The sequence below is a fragment of the Castor canadensis genome, chromosome 11 (genome assembly GCF_047511655.1).
Source record: "Castor canadensis chromosome 11, mCasCan1.hap1v2, whole genome shotgun sequence".
Taxonomy (NCBI): Eukaryota; Metazoa; Chordata; class Mammalia; order Rodentia; family Castoridae; genus Castor; species Castor canadensis.
Window position 1 is genome coordinate 23,081,111 of NC_133396.1, and position 18,345 is coordinate 23,099,455.

The 18,345-nt window shown below is 40.8% G+C and overlaps 1 pseudogene; it reads left to right on the plus strand.

The window, feature by feature from the left end:
• The window catches only part of LOC109693880 (RAD52 motif-containing protein 1-like), a 70,211-nt pseudogene that overhangs the window by 48,128 nt on the left and 3,738 nt on the right, over positions 1-18,345 (plus strand).

The window sequence follows — 18,345 nt, forward strand, 5'->3', positions numbered from 1 at the left end:
ATAGGGTGATATACATGGATCTAGTTTCAGTTTTTTGCAGACTGCTAACCAGTTTTCCCAGCAGTTTTTGTTGAAGAGGCTGCTATTTCTCCATCGTATATTTTTAGCTCCTTTGTCAAAGATAAGTTGCTTATAGTTGTGTGGCTTCATATCTGGATCCTCTATTCTGTTCCACTGGTCTTCATGTCTGTTTTTGTGCCAGTACCATGCTGTTTTTATTATTATTGCTTTGTAATATAGTTTGAAGTCAGGTATTGTGATACCTCCTGCATTGTTCTTTTGACTGAGTATTGCCTTGGCTATTCGTGGCCTCTTGTGTTTCCATATAAATTTAACAGTAGATTTTTCAATCTCTTTGATGAATGTCATTGGAATTTTGATGGGAATTGCATTAAACATGTAGATTACTTTTGGGAGTATAGACATTTTTACTATGTTGATTCTACCAATCCATGAGCATGGGAGATCTCTCCACTTTCTATAGTCTTCCTCAATCTCTTTCTTCAGAAGTGTATAGTTTTCCTTGTAGAGGTCTTTCACATCTTTTGTTAGGTTTACACCTAGGTATTTGATTTTTTTGGAGGCTATTGTAAATGGAATTGTTTTCATACATTCTTTTTCCGTTTGCTCATTGTTAGTGTATAGAAATGCTAATGATTTTTCTATGTTGATTTTATATCCTGCTACCTTGCTATAGCTATTGATGATGTCTAGAAGCTTCTGAGTAGAGTTTTTTGGGTCTTTAAGGTATAGGATCATGTCATCTGCAAATAGGGATATTTTGACAGTTTCTTTACCTATTTGTATTCCTTTTATTTCTTCTTCTTGCCTAATTGCTCTGGCTAGGAATTCCAGTACTATGTTGAATAGGAGTGGAGACAGTGGGCATCCTTGTCTGGTTCCTGATTTTAGAGGGAATGGTTTTAATTTTTCTCTGTTAAGTATAATGCTGGCTGTAGGTTTGTCATATATAGCTTTTATAATGTTGAGGAACTTTCCTTCTATTCCTAGTTTTCTTAGAGCTTTTATCATGAAATGATGTTGGATCTTATCAAAGGCTTTTTCTGCATCTATTGAGATGATCAAGTGGTTTTTGTCTTTGCTTCTGTTAATGTGGTTTATTACGTTTATTGATTTTCGTATGTTGAACCACCCTTGCATCCCTGGGATGAAGCCTACCTGGTCGTGGTGAATAATCTTTTTGATGTGTTGCTGAATTCGATTTGCCATTATTTTGTTGAGGATTTTTGCATCAATGTTCATTAAGGAGATTGGCCTATAGTTCTCCTTTTTGGAGGTGTCTTTGCCTGGTTTTGGGATAAGTGTAATAGTGGCTTCATAAAATGTGTTTGGCAGTTTTCCTTCCCTTTCTATTTCATGGAACAGTTTAAGGAGGGTTGGTACCAGTTCTTCTTTAAAGGTCTGATAGAATTCAGCAGAGAATCCATCAGGTCCTGGACTTTTCTTTTTGGGGAGACTCTTGATTGCTGCTTCAATTTCATTTTGTGTTATAGGTCTATTCAGGTGATTAATTTCCTCTTGGTTCAGTTTTGGATGATCATATGTATCTAGAAATCTGTCCATTTCTTTTAGATTTTCGAATTTATTTGAATATAGGTTCTCAAAGTAGTCTCTGATGATTTCCTGGACTTCCATGGTGTTTGTTGTTATCTCCCCTTTTGCATTCCTGATTCTACTAATTTGGGTTTTTTCTCTCCTCATTTTAGTCAGGTTTGCCAGGGGTCTATCGATTTTGTTTATTTTTTCAAAGAACCAACTTTTTGTTTCATTAATTCTTTGTATGGTTTTTTTGGTTTCTATTTCGTTGATTTCAGCTCTTATTTTTATTATTTCTCTCCTTCTATTTGTTTTGGGATTTGCTTGTTCTTGTTTTTCTAGGAGTTTGAGATGTATCATTAAGTCATTGATTTGGGATCTTTCAATCTTTTTAATATATGCACTCATGGCTATAAACTTTCCTCTCAAGACTGCCTTAGCTGTGTCCCATAGGTTCTGGTAGGTTGTGTTTTCATTTTCATTGACTTCTAGGAACTTTTTAATTTCCTCTTTTATTGCATCGATGATCCATTCTTCATTAAGTAATGAGTTATTTAGTTTCCAGCTGTTTGCATGTTTTTTGTCTTTACTTTTGTTGTTGAGTTCTACTTTTACTGCATTGTGGTCAGATAGTATGCATGGTATTATTTCTATTTTCTTATATTTGCTGAGGCTTGCTTTGTGCCCTAGGATATGATCTATTTTGGAGAAGGTTCCATGGGCTGCTGAGAAGAATGTATATTGTGTAGAGGTTGGATGAAATGTTCTGTAGACATCTACTAGGTCCACTTGATCTATTGCATATTTTAGATCTTGGATTTCTTTATTGAGTTTTTGTTTGGATGACCTATCTATTGATGATAATGGAGTGTTAAAGTCTCCCACAACCACTGTGTTGGCGTTTATATATGCTTTTAGGTCTTTCAGGGTATGTTTGATGAAATTGGGTGCGTTGACATTGGGTGCGTACAGATTGATGATTATTATTTCCTTTTGGTCTATTTCCCCTTTTATTAGTATGGAATGTCCTTCTTTATCTCGTTTGATCAATGTAGGTTTGAAGTCTACTTTGTCAGAGATAAGTATTGCTACTCCTGCTTGTTTTCGGGGGCCATTGGCTTGGTAAATCTTCTTCCAGCCTTTCATCCTAAGCATATGCTTATTTCTGTCGGTGAGATGAGTCTCCTGTAAGCAACAAATTGTTGGATCTTCTTTTTTAATCCATTTTGTCAAACGGTGTCTTTTGATGGGTGAATTAAGTCCATTAACATTAAGTGTTAGTACTGATAGGTATGTGGTGATTCCTGCCATTTAGTTATCTTAGTTGTTTGAAGGTTTGATTGTGTGTACCTAACTTGATGTTACTCTCTACTGTCTTGCTTTTTCTTATCCTGTGGTTTGGTGCTGCCTGCCTTTTCATGGTTAAGTTGGGTGTCACTTTCTGTGTGCAGGATCCCTTGCAGAATCTTTTGTAATGGTGGCTTTGTGGTCACATATTGTTTTAGTTTCTGCTTATCATGGAAGACTTTTATTGCTCCATCTATTTTGAATGATAGCTTTGCTGGGTAGAGTATCCTGGGGTTGAAGTTATTTTCATTCAGTGCCCGGAAGATCTCACCCCACGCTCTTCTTGCTTTTAATGTTTCTGTTGAGAAGTCTGCTGTGATTTTGATGGGTTTACCTTTGTATGTTACTTGTTTTTTCTCTCTTGCAGCCTTCAATATTCTTTCCTTAGTTTCTGAACTTGTTGTTTTAATGATGATATGTCGTGGAGTAGTTCTATTTTGATCTGGTCTGTTTGGTGTCCTGGAGGCCTCTTGCATTTGTATGGGAATATCTTTCTCTAGATTTGGGAAATTTTCCGTTATTATTTTGTTGAATATATTACGCATTCCCTTCGCTTGCACCTCTTCTCCTTCTTCGATGCCCATGATTCTCAAGTTTGGTCTTTTGATGGAGTCGGTGAGTTCTTGCATTTTCTTTTCACAGGTCTGGAGTTGTTTAATTAGTAGTTCTTCAGTTTTTCCTTTAATTACCATTTCATCTTCAAGTTCTGAGATTCTGTCTTCTGTTTGTTCTATTCTGCTGGATTGGCCTTCCGTTTTGTTTTGCAGTTCTGTTTCGTTCTTTTTTCTGAGGTTTTCCATATCCTGGCTGTTTTCTTCTTTATTGTTGTCTATTTTTGTCCTGAGTTCATTTATCCATTTATTCATTGTGTTCTCTCTTTCATTTTGGTGTTTATACAGTGTTTCTATGGTTTCCTTTATTTCTTCTTTTGCTTTTTCAAATTCTCTATTTTTATTGTCTTGGAATTTCTTGAGTGTCTCCTGTACATTTTGGTGGACCCTATCCAGTATCATCTCTATAAAATTCTCATTGAGTACTTGTAGTATGTCTTCTTTTAAATTATTCTTGTAGGCTTCATTGGGTCCTTTGGCATAGTTTATCTTCATTTTGTTGGAGTTTGGCTCTGAGTTTCTGTTCTCTTCATTCCCCTCTGGTTCCTGTACTAATTTTTTGCTGTGGGGAAACTGGTTTCCTTGTTTTTTCTGTCTTCCTGTCATTGTCCTTGGTGTTGTTACTGTCCCTGTACTGTGTGTAATTAAGTATTTTCTAGCTTGTAATAATAACAATGGTAATATTGAGAATGGAAGAGTGAGCTGAGATGGAAAGCAAGAAGTTAAAGAAAAGGGGAAAACAAATATACAGACAAGAGGGAGAAAGCAGAACAAGGTATCAGACAAGAGAGTTTCAAAGGTATAAACAGGGAGTGTTAGTGTACTAATCGACAGTAAGCTGAACAGACAATAGAGTGACAGAGAGAGGATTGAAAATCAAAGATAAAAAAATAAAAAATAAGTATATGAAAGTAATATCTATTTATAAAAATGAATTAAAATAAAATGGAAAATAGAAAATTTAAAAAAACAAAAAAAACAAAAAAACCAAAAAACTTCCAAGTTTATATGCAATGCAATTTCAGTCTTAATAATTTGGATGTCCGTCTCAATCTCCAGTCCTGGAGTTGGTGCCTCAGATGTTGTTCTGTAGTTGTCTCATCAAAGGGGATGCATAAAGTAGAACAAAACTACACTCACACACACACACAGAAGGAAAAAAAAAATGCCCCACCAAGTGTCCCCAGTTCAAATGCAATACAGTTTCAGTAAGTTTTTCGGCTTGCAGGTGTAATTCGGTTGTTCTCTCATCAAAGGTAGGGAGAAAAAGAAAAAAAAAGCGTCTGGAGACAGTTCTGAGAGTGGTATCTGCAACTGTGGCTTGCCTGCCTGCTGCTCTCAGCCTGTAGCTGGCGGCGTTATTTATGCAGATCTCTGGGGTGAGCTTAGCACTCACCTGGTCCCACAGGCTTTGTTTGCTCAGAGTTCTCCTGTGCGGGAGAGGGGGGCCTCTGCTACAGGCTTTTCCCTTTCCAAGCACTGGGAAAGGCGACACTGCCCCGCGTTGTCAGGCCTGCGTGTTTATTTACAGTTCACGTGGGAAGTGGGTCTTCCCTCCTCTCACAAGCGTCCCCGCTCCTGGTTGCTGGGCGCGCCCCGCTCCCGCCAGAGCCTCTCCGGCCCGCCCGGCTCGTTTATTTACAGTCCCGGGAAGGCTTCCCTTCCCCCAATCTTCAGCGCTCAGGGCGCCCCACCCTCTTTCCAGCGTGTCTTAACTGTTCTTATTGCTTAGTACTCAGTTTCTCTTTTTTTCCCGGGTGGAGGTCAGTCTGTCCAGGGGGCTATGCTGCTCTGGCCCAGGCTTGTCTGTGGGGGAACCGCGGTACCGCGAAGCTCACCTGGTCCGCGTCTTCCCAAGCCGTATGGGCGCCGGCCACTGGCGGCCCCGGGGGCCTCCTCGGTTCTCCGTTTAACGTGAAGTGTCTGGTGGGTCTTGACCTAATCCTGAGCAAGGCTATGGGCAGTAATTGATCCCATAGTAGGTGGGTCTCCTGGCATAGTTTTTTTTTTAATTGTAGTTTTAGAGTCATGTTTATATGTTTTATTTTTCCTGAACTCTGGGGGCAGTAGGCCTTGTGTAGCTTTTAAGTTATTTTTAATTTTTTGGCCATCAACTGTACCACCTCAGTCACAAAGGCTGGCCCATTGTCTGACCCAACAGGTGTTTTGAGTTGAGAGATGATTTTCTTTAACAGGCACCTGGCCACTTTGTGGGCTTTCTCAGTCTAAGTTGGGAAGGTTTTTATCCATCCTGAGAAGGTACAGACAAACACCAGAAAGTATCAGGGATTGTTTCTGGCACACAGACTGTACCTTTTTCATACTGTCTTATTTATGTTGAAGAGCTTGGGTACATAAAAATGCTGGGCCAAGGTGGTCTCAAGAGCTGTCTGCCCTAAGTGAGTTCCTTTATGGAACTGCTTGACAAATGTGGGAGCCAGTGACTCAGGTATGGCAGTGTGGCCATCAGTAAACTTCCACCATCAGTCCAGTAGAAAATTTCCTCCTTCAGTCTCAAACCAAACCTGTTTTTGTGAAGTATGCCATGGATCCCATTCAGATAAAGGACACAGAAACAAGGTATCTGCCAGTGAGGCCAAGGTTTGTCCTCCTATGAGGGCTCCTCGCTTGGCTTTCCTATTAGCTTTTTGATTTCCCCAACCAGCTGTTGTCTTCCCCTTCTGGTGCCCTCAGCAGTGCATGACTGCTACTTGCTTAGGGGCCCATACAGCTTTTAGTAATTTTAGAATTTTTTTGTCCATATTTAACACTTTTTTCTCCTGAGTTAATGACAGTATCCAGAGTCACTACTGCATGTCCGGCAAAGCGTGTGTCTTTTCAGACAAAGTTGTTGCCATCCATGAAAAACTCAATGTCCGGATGACTAATGGGCTGGTTGGTTAAGTCTGGCCAGCTGGAGAACACATCATCCATAACCTCTAAATAGTCATTCTCCAGTGGGCCTGAATCAACCAGTAGTAGGGTGGCTGGGTTTACAGTCTTAACAACCTCTAGCTGGACATGCAGGTTTTTACATAACATGCTTTGATATTTGATCATTCGGGAGTTTGTTAACCAATAATTTTCTTTATATTCCATGAGAGTCAAAACAGAGTGGGGAGCTTGGACTGTGAGTTCTTGTCCCAAAGTAAGTTTGTCTGCTTCAGCCACCAAGATGGCAATAGCCGCCAGGTTGGATAGACAGGGAGGCTGGCCTGGGGAAACTGAATCAAGTTGCTTTGATAAATAGGCCACCAGGCAGTGCCAGGAACTTAGCAACTGGGTCAAGACTCCTACAGCTCCTAGTCTCTCATGTACATATAGGAAAAGGGGCTTTATACTATCTGGCAGGCCTGGAACAGGGGTATTTGTGACTGCCCTCTTAATTTTTTTTGAGGCCTTTTCTTTGTTTCTCTCCCCATACCATGGATTCATGCTCTCCCTCCTTTGTGGCTTCATAAAGGGGTTTGCCAAGAGACAGTAACTGGGGATCCAGATCCAGCAGAAACCTGCAGCTCCTAGAAATTCTCTAATCTGTATTGTGGCACATAAGGGGGTGGGGACTCCTTGGGGTCCCCCACTAGTATGGATTTCTCTGGCTTTTTACATTGCTTCCTATACTTGGAAGCTGCTGCCACCCTGGCTACCATAACCTTACATGCTTTCTCTAGGTGGGGCTTTAGCCATATGGGCTGACTGAGGACTGCATCCTGCCAACCATCAATAAAAGGAACCATCTGGGTGTTTCAGGCTTCCCTACAACCACTTCAAAAAACTCTATTGACTATGACCTTATCTAATGACCCCTCTAAGGACCATCCTACACCAAAAGTAGGTCAATCTATTTCACAGAATGTCCTAAGCTTGCCAGGAGTAAGTTTGACTCTATAATCTCTATTCCTTTTTAAAGTTCTTAAGCATGCATTCTAGGGGGTTGTTCTTACTCTGACCTCCTCCCATTCCTCCCACTTGTTAGATGTCTAGACAGAGACAAAGACAGGAGGGACAAGGGCTGTGGAGAGGAGGTAAGGGGTCCTCCTCTCTGGCACACAGGGGAAAATAAATAACACCACTCGCTTTGTCCATCTCTGGCTGCTCCCCTCATGGGGATTTAGGCATCTCTTGGCCATAATGAGACCTTATAATCCCTGGACTGGAGGTCCTGTTAGGGCTCACCCTAGACCATATGAGTTCGCCATGGACCTGCAGATTAGGACTCCACACTTGCTTCATAACCAGGCTATGTCTCAGGCTTACACTTTCACATAGTCTCACCTAGCACAGTACTTCCACCCCTCTCCCTGAACCTGAAATACATGGTTTCACCCCCCAAAAAGGGTGGTTACTAGGTGCCTTTTGAGAGTGGATCAGACTCCCCTTCTGCCTTCTGAGGCAGGTCTGAATTTGAACACAGATTCTTACCAGTCTGATGAGCAGGGCTCCCAGGTTGGTTCCTGAGCCTTCCCGGGTTCCTTTGTGCAACTGGAACTCACCTCCTTGGCTTATTGGGAGAGAGGCTTCCACCACCTGATCAACAAGATCTGGTAGCGCCTGGCAGGGACAGCCCTCCTGGTAGGCTGGGGACATTGAGCTGGTGACACTGGGTGGGCCCCCAGAAATGTTGCAGGAGGGCTCAGACAGAGACTGAGAGGGCACCAAAGCTTTTGGGAAGAAAATTTATTAAGCAAGCCAGCATCAACTCAGTGGACTCATGTCCAAAGGATGAGCACACAGAACTAAGGGGGCTTTCCTTATATACAATTTAGAGGAGGTTACAGAAATTGAGGGGGTACAGCTTGTCCCATACATAATCATATGTTATTTCATTGGCTGTTTTAACCTCTGGGGTGAGGTGACCCTCCTCTGGTCTCCAGGTAACATTCCCCAACTCTGGTTTTCCTTTTACTGTAGCATTCATTAATCTCTCTTCCCCCTCCCTGCCTCCCTGCCACAGAAAGGCTTGAGTTAGAAGGCCTAGCTTTGGTTATTTCTCTGATATTGTATTGAACAAAACTCTTTTTGGTTGCAGTAACAGAAAACAACTTGAGCTAGCTGAGGGGACTTTATTTTGGAGGAGGAGGAGGTGTTTCACTCAGCCCACTGAAGGTATGCAGCTGGGCCTCAGCAAGAGCATGGAACCAGGCCAGAATTTCTCGGAAGCTTTCTTTGGCAGGTTCCTGATTCTGTTGGTGCATTCGTGCCACTCTGGTCTCTGCAGACCGGCTTCCTCTGCTCCCCAGTTCACAAGACAGATTATAGGCCCCAGATTTATGAGCTAAAGTCCTCAGCAACCATAGAGAATGAGGAGGCTCAGTCCTAGTCCAAGATCCTGATCTAGAGAATCTGATTGGTTCAGTTTGGACCATGTTTCCCCCTATCCAATCAGCTGTAGGTGTGGGAGAAGTTAAGCAATGAACTCATGGCTGCCCCAGGGCTCTCTCATAATTTAAAGTGTGATGCTCATTCAACAGGCAGACACAGTCAAAGCTTTCAACTTCTCAATAGTGGATGCTCAGATGGCCACTTTCTTTTTCTGTGCTTTCAATTAGAATTGTAAGTAATATAAATGACTGCCTCTACAGGCAGCTATGAGTGTGGAAGGAGCTGGGTGCCTTGTAGACTCAAAACACCATCTGGGAAGGGACAAGGCGATTATCAGGGCTGGTCTTTCTGAAGAGTCAGTGGTTGCCCCTGGGATTTTTTAAAAATTACTTTCAGTCCTGTAAAACAGTGCTGTATACTTTCAGAGGGAGATAAGGATTTTAAAATGTGGGAATGAGGGAAACATAAAGAACCAGAGGGGCCAAGAGGACAGACCAGAGAGCTAGTGATGAAGGGGATTCTTGGATTGTCCACAGAGAAGACCTCCCAGGAACTGGTCTGGTGGATGGAGAAGAAAGTTCTGAGGTGAAAGCAAGAACCATGTCTTTTTTCTCCACAGGGCAAAATGGATGTGCTTTGACTATAGGGTGAAAGAGTTGGTGTGGTTTGTGGTTCTCACCAAGAGTGACAAAATCTTGCTGGTGTGAGAGCTGAGCCCTGGACTCTCAGCTGAGGCCTTGCATGTGAGTCAGGGCCAGGGTGGGAGAGGAGTGAAGGAAGCTTCTCATCTGATGATTGGGAGGTCTGGGGTCCTGTCTTAGCAAGTCACCCCCGAGACTCCACTGAGGGGGACTCTCAGTTCTAGAGGGGTCCCCAGCAGCCAGCCAGTGCTACAGATGTTACAGATGTTACAGAGATGCAGAGGGGTGCCTGTCAGCAAGGAAAACTCAACTCAATTAGTGTGAAGCACTCTGAGCTGCCCTGTCATGGAGAAGGGTTTGGGGAATAGGAGGGGATATGCAGGTTTATTTCCAGACGTGCACTTGTCATGGGTCACTCCACAGCATTCTCTATTCATAGCATTCTCCCAATTTGGCCTTCTGTGTTCAGTCCGGGTCTTCCCAAATGCTGTTGTGGCCTGGCTTGGGCTCTACTTCATCAAGTTTTATTCAGCACAGGATGCCCAAACAGTCCAAAGAGCATGTGACAGGAAACTATTATTTCAGACCTCCCCAGTGAAGGTAGGTTCAAATAGCTTGTGTGTGTGTGTGCACTGGGTTTTGAACCCAGGGCCTCCTACTTGCTAGGCAAGCACTGCACCACTTGAGCTTCACCCCCAGTCCAAGGCGGGTTGAAGTAAGGAATTCTAGCTTGCTGGAATGAAGTGCTGAATTCAATAATAGGAGAGCATTTGGGGGGTACAGCCTGCTTCCACATGCATTGCCACACTGAGAGGTGCCAGGTTTTCTTTGATGAAGAAACTCAAACTCAGGATGGTTAGGTGACTTGCTTAAGGTTCATGATAATAACTGTGGCAGCTTGGAGGTCATGATTGCAAAATCCCATGTCATTTTATGTTGCTTTTTAATTTAAGAAATCTATTCCACAGCTGGGCACCTGTGGCTTATACTTGTAATCCTAGCTACTCAGGAAGCAGAGATCTGGGGCATCCCATGGAGGTTTGAGGCCAACCCAGGCAAATAGTTCTTGAGACCCTATCTCCATTAAACCATCATAAAAGGGCCAGTGGAGTGGCTCAATGTGTAGGCCCTGAGTTCAAACCCTAGTACCACAAAAAAAAAAAAGAAAGAAAGAAGGAAATATTCTCTACCAGTTTCTGCTTTTATTTAATTTTGTGTGGATGTAAAATGTGTGAAGTTGGCAAACTTTGTTGCAATTCAACAACAAAAAGGATGTTTGTCTTTTTTTCTTTCTTTTCTTTTATCATTTTTACATTTAGGGATATTTGTCTTCATTGCTTTCTAACTACCTATCAGAACTATCTTCCTAGAAGACGGGGAAACCATCCTTTTCTGCACTGTAGAAATCCATGTTAACATGCCATCCAAGTTTATTTTCCCAGAGTTCTAGGACAGCATCTCATTGTGTGCCTCAATGCAACCCCCTTTCCTTTTACAAGGGCCACTTTATTCCTGATTGTCTCCTTGCTGCCTATTCTTGTCCATATCACTTTCCTTATTGGTTTAACCTTGACTGAGTTTGAGAATTCTACTCAGTAGTGATTCCAAGTATACTCCATCCACTTCTCTACAGTGTTCAACCCCCTCTTCCATCCTGAGTCTAAATCCTGTAATTGAAGTGATTACCTATCAGACATCTTAATTTATGTACTGTTTCTATCCTGTTACCATATCTCATAGTCAGTTAGATGTAGAGATGTTACCAGAAAGATAACAAAACAGTCTAAAACAGTAGTGAGTTTTTAGAGCTCTTGGAGTTCATTTCATAGGCTTAACTTTTGAGAAATTCACAATGTAAAGCCCATCACTGATAAAGTAATGAAGGGAATGTTCTACACTGTCAATGTATAATTGAGAGAAGGCGTTCATATTATATTTATTTATTTACTTAACACACAGCCTTAGGTTACTCCCTCCCACCCATTGTCATTTAGTTTTAGTGTTCTCTTATGCTTTGGCAAGTATACATAGTCTCTCTCTCTCCCTCTTTCTCTCTCTCTTTCTCTCTGTCTCCTCCTCCTCCTCTCTTCTCCTCTCCTCTCCTCTTCTTTTAAAGTCAAAACAAGGAAAGGCCTAGACACCTTGAGAGACCCCCACCACAGCATGAAGGAAAATGGCTGCCAGCAAGAACTTTGACAAGGTTATCCAAGGTGACAACTTACCTGTAATACCCTGGGACTCAGAGCCTCTCTGAAGCTTCCTGATTGTCCAGAAAAGCTCCATTATTACTCATGGCAAAGACTAGCCTCCCTGTAGCACTGGACACTTAAAAATCAGCCATCATCAAAAGACTGTGACACAGGTTACTCCAGAGGCACCTGCACACCTATGTTTATTGCAGCACTATTCACAATAGCCAAGTTATGGAAACAGCCAAGATGCCCCACCACCAACGAATGGATTAAGAAAATGTGGTATCTATACACAATGGAATTTTATGCAGCCATGAAGAAGAACGAAATGTTATCATTCGCTGGTAAATGGATGGAATTGGAGAACATCATTCTGAGTGAGGTTAGCCTGGCCCAAAAGACCAAAAATCGTATGTTCTCCCTCATATGTGGACATTAGATCAAGGGCAAACACAACAAGGGGATTGGACTATGAGCACATGATAAAAGCGAGAGCACACAAGGAAGGGGTGAGGATAGGTAAGACGCCTAAAAACTAGCTAGCATTTGTTGCCCTTAACGCAGAGAAACTAAAGCAGATACCTTAAAAGCAACTGAGGCCAATAGGAAAAGGGGAACAGGTACTAGAGAAAAGGTTAGATCAAAAATAATTAACCTAGAAGGTAATACCCACGCACAGGAAATCAATGTGAGTCAATGCCCTGTATAGCCATCCTTATCTCAACCAGCAAAAACCCTTGTCCCTTCCTGTTATTGCTTATATTCTCTCTACAACAAAATTAGAAATAAGGGCAAAATAGTTTCTGCTGGGTATTGGGGGGGGAGGGGGGCGGAGTGGGTGGTAAGGGAGGGGGTGGGGGCAGGGGGGAGAAATGAACCAAGCCTTGTATGCACATATAAATAATAAAAGAAAAAGGAAAAATAAATAAATAAATAAATAAATGTGGAGTTGACACTGAAAAAAAAAATCAGCCATCATTTTTCTACCCAACAGAAAGATTTAGTTGGGGGACAGAAATCATCTGTCCTCTGCTTGGTTCTGAGAATGAGAAAAGAATAAGCTATGAGTCCCTCATGTAGTTCAGGAGGTTATGAACTAGTAGAGAAAGAAGTGTAAAATAGAGTTAACACTTAGAGAAATTTACATTCTCAAAGAATCTTGTTAGTACAGATGAGCCTCTAACAGTTTTAGTTGCTTCTAATATTCATAGAGGTATGTGCATTTTGTCATCTAACAGGGATTAGTGGCTTGGAGATGGAGTGAGTGGTAGTTACACCTGTTCTTTAGGTCAGATTCTCAAGCAGGAGCTAGTAGATGGGAAGACGGAAACAATTCTTTGCTTACTCATAGCCTATACTTTTGCTGCAGGGTTCCTTAGTTACTTTCATCATCACTACTCATCACCAGAGGTCATAAAACCTTCCAAATAATTAGGGGCCCAAAAGATGATGCAGGAAAGTACTGTGACTTAGGGATAATAAATAACATCTATTTGGGCTCACGATGAGTATAGTATTAAAATGTTCCTTCCTATCCATGTAATCTTCACAAACTCTCTATGAAATGAGTATTGATAAATATCAGGTGTATCCAAAATAAAGTCTCTGGCAGGATGTGATATTTGTGGCTGTATCTCTTCTGAATTTAAGTTTGTCTTTGTAAGAGACATAAGGCAATTCAACATCAGGCCTTGGCCCTACACAGCTCACAATGCCAATAACTGGCAAATTACTACTTTGGTTTCAATGGATGGTAAAAAGGATCATTAAGGTAAAGCTTGTAGAATTAATTTGACTAACCACACTCTCCTTTCATTATAATCCTAGACTTTAGACAAGATTGAGATGGGTTGTGGGGAGTACATGTAAGAGCCCACCTGCTGTTGAGGGTGAGTGAATATATCTGAAATGGCACACCACCTAGAATTAATAAAAATCATTTCATTCACTTGGATGTGGAGCCCATAATTTTCTCCAGTGTTTATGAGAAGTGTAATTTTTAAAAAGTTAGCTATAATTAGTGATTTATTTGCAAATCTTACTTGGTATTTGAACTGTAGGACACCTCTACTGTTGGGATTCTGGATTTCAATTTTTTATTTCTCTACATTAAAATTCTAAGGGTGGGTGGGCAGGGATGTGGCTCAGTGGTAGTGTGCTTGCCTAGCATGTGTGAGGCTCTGGGTTTGATCTCCAGCACTACAAAAACAAACCAAAACCAAATCCCAGGAAGGATCTTAGATTCAAAATCCTAATAGCGAGGAGATTCCAAGATGGCAACTAGAGGGAGGAAGCAGAAAGCATGCTTCCTAATGTAAAATCTTGGAGAGACACTGGAGATAAACTTTGCAGGAAAAACCATCAAGAAGAGGCAAAACTCTGACACCTCCACACCTCCAGCCCGTGCATAGCATCCCCACTCCACGTTAAATGGAGAAACCAGGGGGGCTCCCGCACCACCAGACTCCAGCTCCTATCCTGCTTGGGAGAAGCAGACCACCAGGTGAGCTAAGCAGCAGGTGGTACTCCCACAGACAACCCTGGGTCAGATCAGCATAGCCCCCTGGACAGACGGACCCCCACCCAGGGGGGTAAAAAAAAAGAGAAAAAAAACTGAATAATAAACAAGCAGCTGAGAAAAAAATAAAGACATGTAGCAAAGAGGGCAGGGTGCCCTGCTCCAGAGAGTGGAGGAGGGCAGGGTGCCCCTGCTCCAGAGAGTGGAGGAGGGCAATCCCTCAGGCAAACTGTAAATAAACAAGTGGGCTGGAGAAGACAGGTGTGGTGCCACCTCCCCCAGTGTGCTTGGAGAGGGGAAGACTTGTAACAGCGGCAGTCGGCAGTCTATGGAAAGCTCCACTGGAGAGTGGGGGAGGGTCACTCCCCACACGAACTGTAAATTTAAAAACAAGACAGCAATTGCAAAAGGTGGGTAGGGCTGTATACTGGAGAAAACAAAAGGGACATGTATCCAGGAGAACGCTAAATAAACAAAGCCTGCAGCAGCAGATGGCTGACAGTAGGAGGCAGGTGAAAACAGCTTCAGACAGACATTCACAAAACTGTCTCCAGACTCCCCCCTTTTTTTTTCTCTTCCTTTGATGAGGCAACACCACCAGATGCTGAAGGACTACCTGAAACTGTATAGCATTTGAATTTGGGATATATTTTTTGTTTTGTTTTTTGTTTTTTCCCCTTTGATGAGAAAATGACAGAACTACTTCACAGACACTGAGAAGTCTTCACGAATGGAGGCTGAAGGACTAACACCAAAATAATTAAAACTGAAACTTTACTGCATTTGAACTTGGGGTTTTTTTGTTTTTGTCTTTTTTTTTTTTTTTAATCCTCTCTCTGTCTCTTTAATGCCTGTTTAGCTTACTGTTGATTAGCACACTATCTCTCCCTGTTTATTTTTTTGGCTCTGTTTTTTGTTTGTTTGTTTGTTTGGGTTTTGTTTGTTTGTTTGTTTTGTTTTGTTTTTCCCATTTTCTTTACCTTCTTTACTTTCCCTCTCCTCTCACCCTTCCATTCTAGATATTACCATTGTTATTATTACAAGCTAGACAGTACTGAATTATACACAGTACAGGAACAGTAACAATAGCAAGGGCAATGATGGGAAGATAGAAAAAAGAGGGAAACCATTTTCCTCCCAATAATAAATTAGTACAAGAACCAGAGGGAAATGAAGAAATCAGATACCCAGAACCAGACTCCAACAAAACAAAGATAAAATATGCCAAAGAACCCAATGAAGCCCACAAGAATAATCTAAAAGAAGAAATCCTACAGATAATCAATGAGAATTTTATAGAGATGATACTAGATATGGTCAACCAAAATATACAGGAGACACTCAAAAAATTCCAAGACAACAAAAATAGAGATTTGAGAAATCACAGGAACAAGTAAAGAAACCATAGAAGCACTGTATAAACACCAAAGAAAAACAAAGAAGATGATAAATAAAGAGATAAATGATCTCAGGATGAAAATAGACAATATTAAAGAGAAGGGACTCAAGATATGGAAAACCTCAGAAAAAAGAAAGAAACAGAAATGCAAAACAAAATGGAAAACAAATCCAGCAGACTAGAACAAGCAGAAGACAGAATCTCAGAACCTGAAGATGAAATGGTAATTAAAGGAAAAACCAAAGAACTATTAGTTCAACACCTCAAGACCTGTGGAAAGAAAATGCAAGAAATTACTGACACTATCAAAAGACCAAACCTCAGAATCATGGGCATTGAAGAAGGAGAAGAGGTACAAGAAAAAGGAATATGTAATATATTCAACAAAATAATTACAGAAAATTTCCCAAATCTAGAGAAAACTATGCACATACAGGTACAGAAAACCTCCAAAACTCCAAACAGACCTGAACAAAATAGAACTACCCCCAACATATTATCATTAAAACAACAAGTACAGAGACTAGAGAATGAATATCAAAGGCTGTAAGAGAGAAAAAACAAATAATATACAAAGGTAAACTAATCAAAATCACAGCAGACTTCTCAACAGAAACATTAAAAGCAAGAAGAGCTTGGGGTTAGGTCTTCTGGGCACTGAATGAAAATAACTTCAACCCTAGGATACTCTACCCAGCAAAATTATCATTCAAAATAGATGGAGCAATAAAAGTCTTCCATGATAAGCAGAAACTAAAACAATATATGACCACCAAGCCACCACTACAAAAGATTCTTCAAGGGATTCTGCACACAGAAAGTGAAACCCAAAATAACCATGAAAGGGCAGGCAGTACCAAACTATAGGAAAAGAGCAGGCAAGAAAGTAGAGAGTAACATCAATTTAGCTACACACAATCAAACCCTCAAACAACTAAGGCAACTAAATGACAGGAATCACCACATACCTATCAGTACTAACACTTAATGTTAATGGACTTAATTGCCCCATCAAAAGGCACCATTTGATGAACTGGATTAAAAAGGAAGATCCAACAGTTTGTTGCTTACAGGAGACCCATCTCACTGAAAGAAATAAGCATAGGCTTAGGATGAAAGGCTGGAAGAAGATTTACCAAGCCAATGGCCCCCGAAAACAGGCAGGAGTAGCAATACTTATCTTGGACAAAGTAGACTTCAAACCTACATTGATCAAACAAGATAAGGAAAGACATTCCATACTAATAAAAGGGGAAATAGACCAAAAGGAAATAACAATTATCAACCTATATGCACCCAATGTCAATGCACCCAATTACATCAAACATACTCTGAAGGACCTAAAAGCATATATTAACTCCAACACAGTGGTCGCGGGAGACTTTAACACCCCACTATCATCAATAGATAGGTCATCCAAACAAAAATCTATAAAGAAATCCTAGATCTAAAACATACCTAGACCAAATGGACCTAGTTGATGTCTACAGAACATTTCATCTAAATTCTACAAAATATATGTTCTTCTCAGCAGCCCATGGAGCCTTCTCCAATATAGATCATATCCTAGGGCACAAAGCAAGCCTCAGCAAATATAAGAAAATAGAAATTATACCATGCATTCTATCTGATCACAATGCAGTAAGACTAGAACTCAACAACAAAAATAAAGACAAAAAACATGCAAACAGCTGGAAACTGAATAACTCATTGCTTAATGAACAATGGGTCATTGATGAAATAAAAGAGGAAATTAAAAGGTTCCTGGAAGTCAATGAATATGAAGACACAACCTACTGGAACCTATGGGACACAGCAAAGGCAGTCCTGAGAGGAAAGTTTATAGCCATGAGTACATATATTAAAAAGACTGAAAGATCCCAAATCAATGACCTAATGATACATCTCAAACTCCTAGAAAAACAAGAACAAGCAAATCCCAAAACAAATAGGAGAGAAATAATAAAAATAAGAGCTGAAATCAATGAAATAGGAACCAAAAGAACCATACAAAGAAGTAATGAAACAAAAAGTTGTTTTTTTGAAAAAAATAAATGAGATTGATAGACCCCCTGGCAAACCTGACTAAAATGAGGAGAGAAAAAACCCAAATCAGTAAAATCAGACATGCAAAAGGGGAGATAACAACAAGCACCATGGAAGTCCAGGAAATCAACAGAGACTACTTTGAGAACCTATATTCAAATAAATTTGAAAATCTTGAAGAAATGGACAAATTTCTAGATACTTATGATCATCCAAGACTGAACCAAGATGACATTGAACACCTGAATAGATCTATAACACAAAATGAAATTGAAGCAGCAATCAAGGGTCTCCCCAAAAAGAAAAGTCCATGACCTGATGGATTCTCTGCTGAATTCTATCAGACCTTTAAAGAAGAACTGATACCAATCCTCCTTAAACTGTTTCATGAAATAGAAAGGGAAGGAAAACTGCCTAACACATTTTATGAAGCCAGTATTACACTTATCCCAAAACCAGGCAAAGACACCTCCAAACAAGAGAACTATAGGTCAGTCTCCTTAATGAACATTGATGCAAAAATCCTCAGTAAAATAATGGCAAACCGAATTCAACAACACATCAAAAAAATCATTCACCACAACCAAGTAGGCTTCATCCCAGGAATGCAGGGGTGGTTCAACATACGACAATCAATGAATGTAATACACCACATTAACAGAAGCAAAGACAAAAACCAATTGATCATCTCAAGAGATGCAGAAAAAGCCTT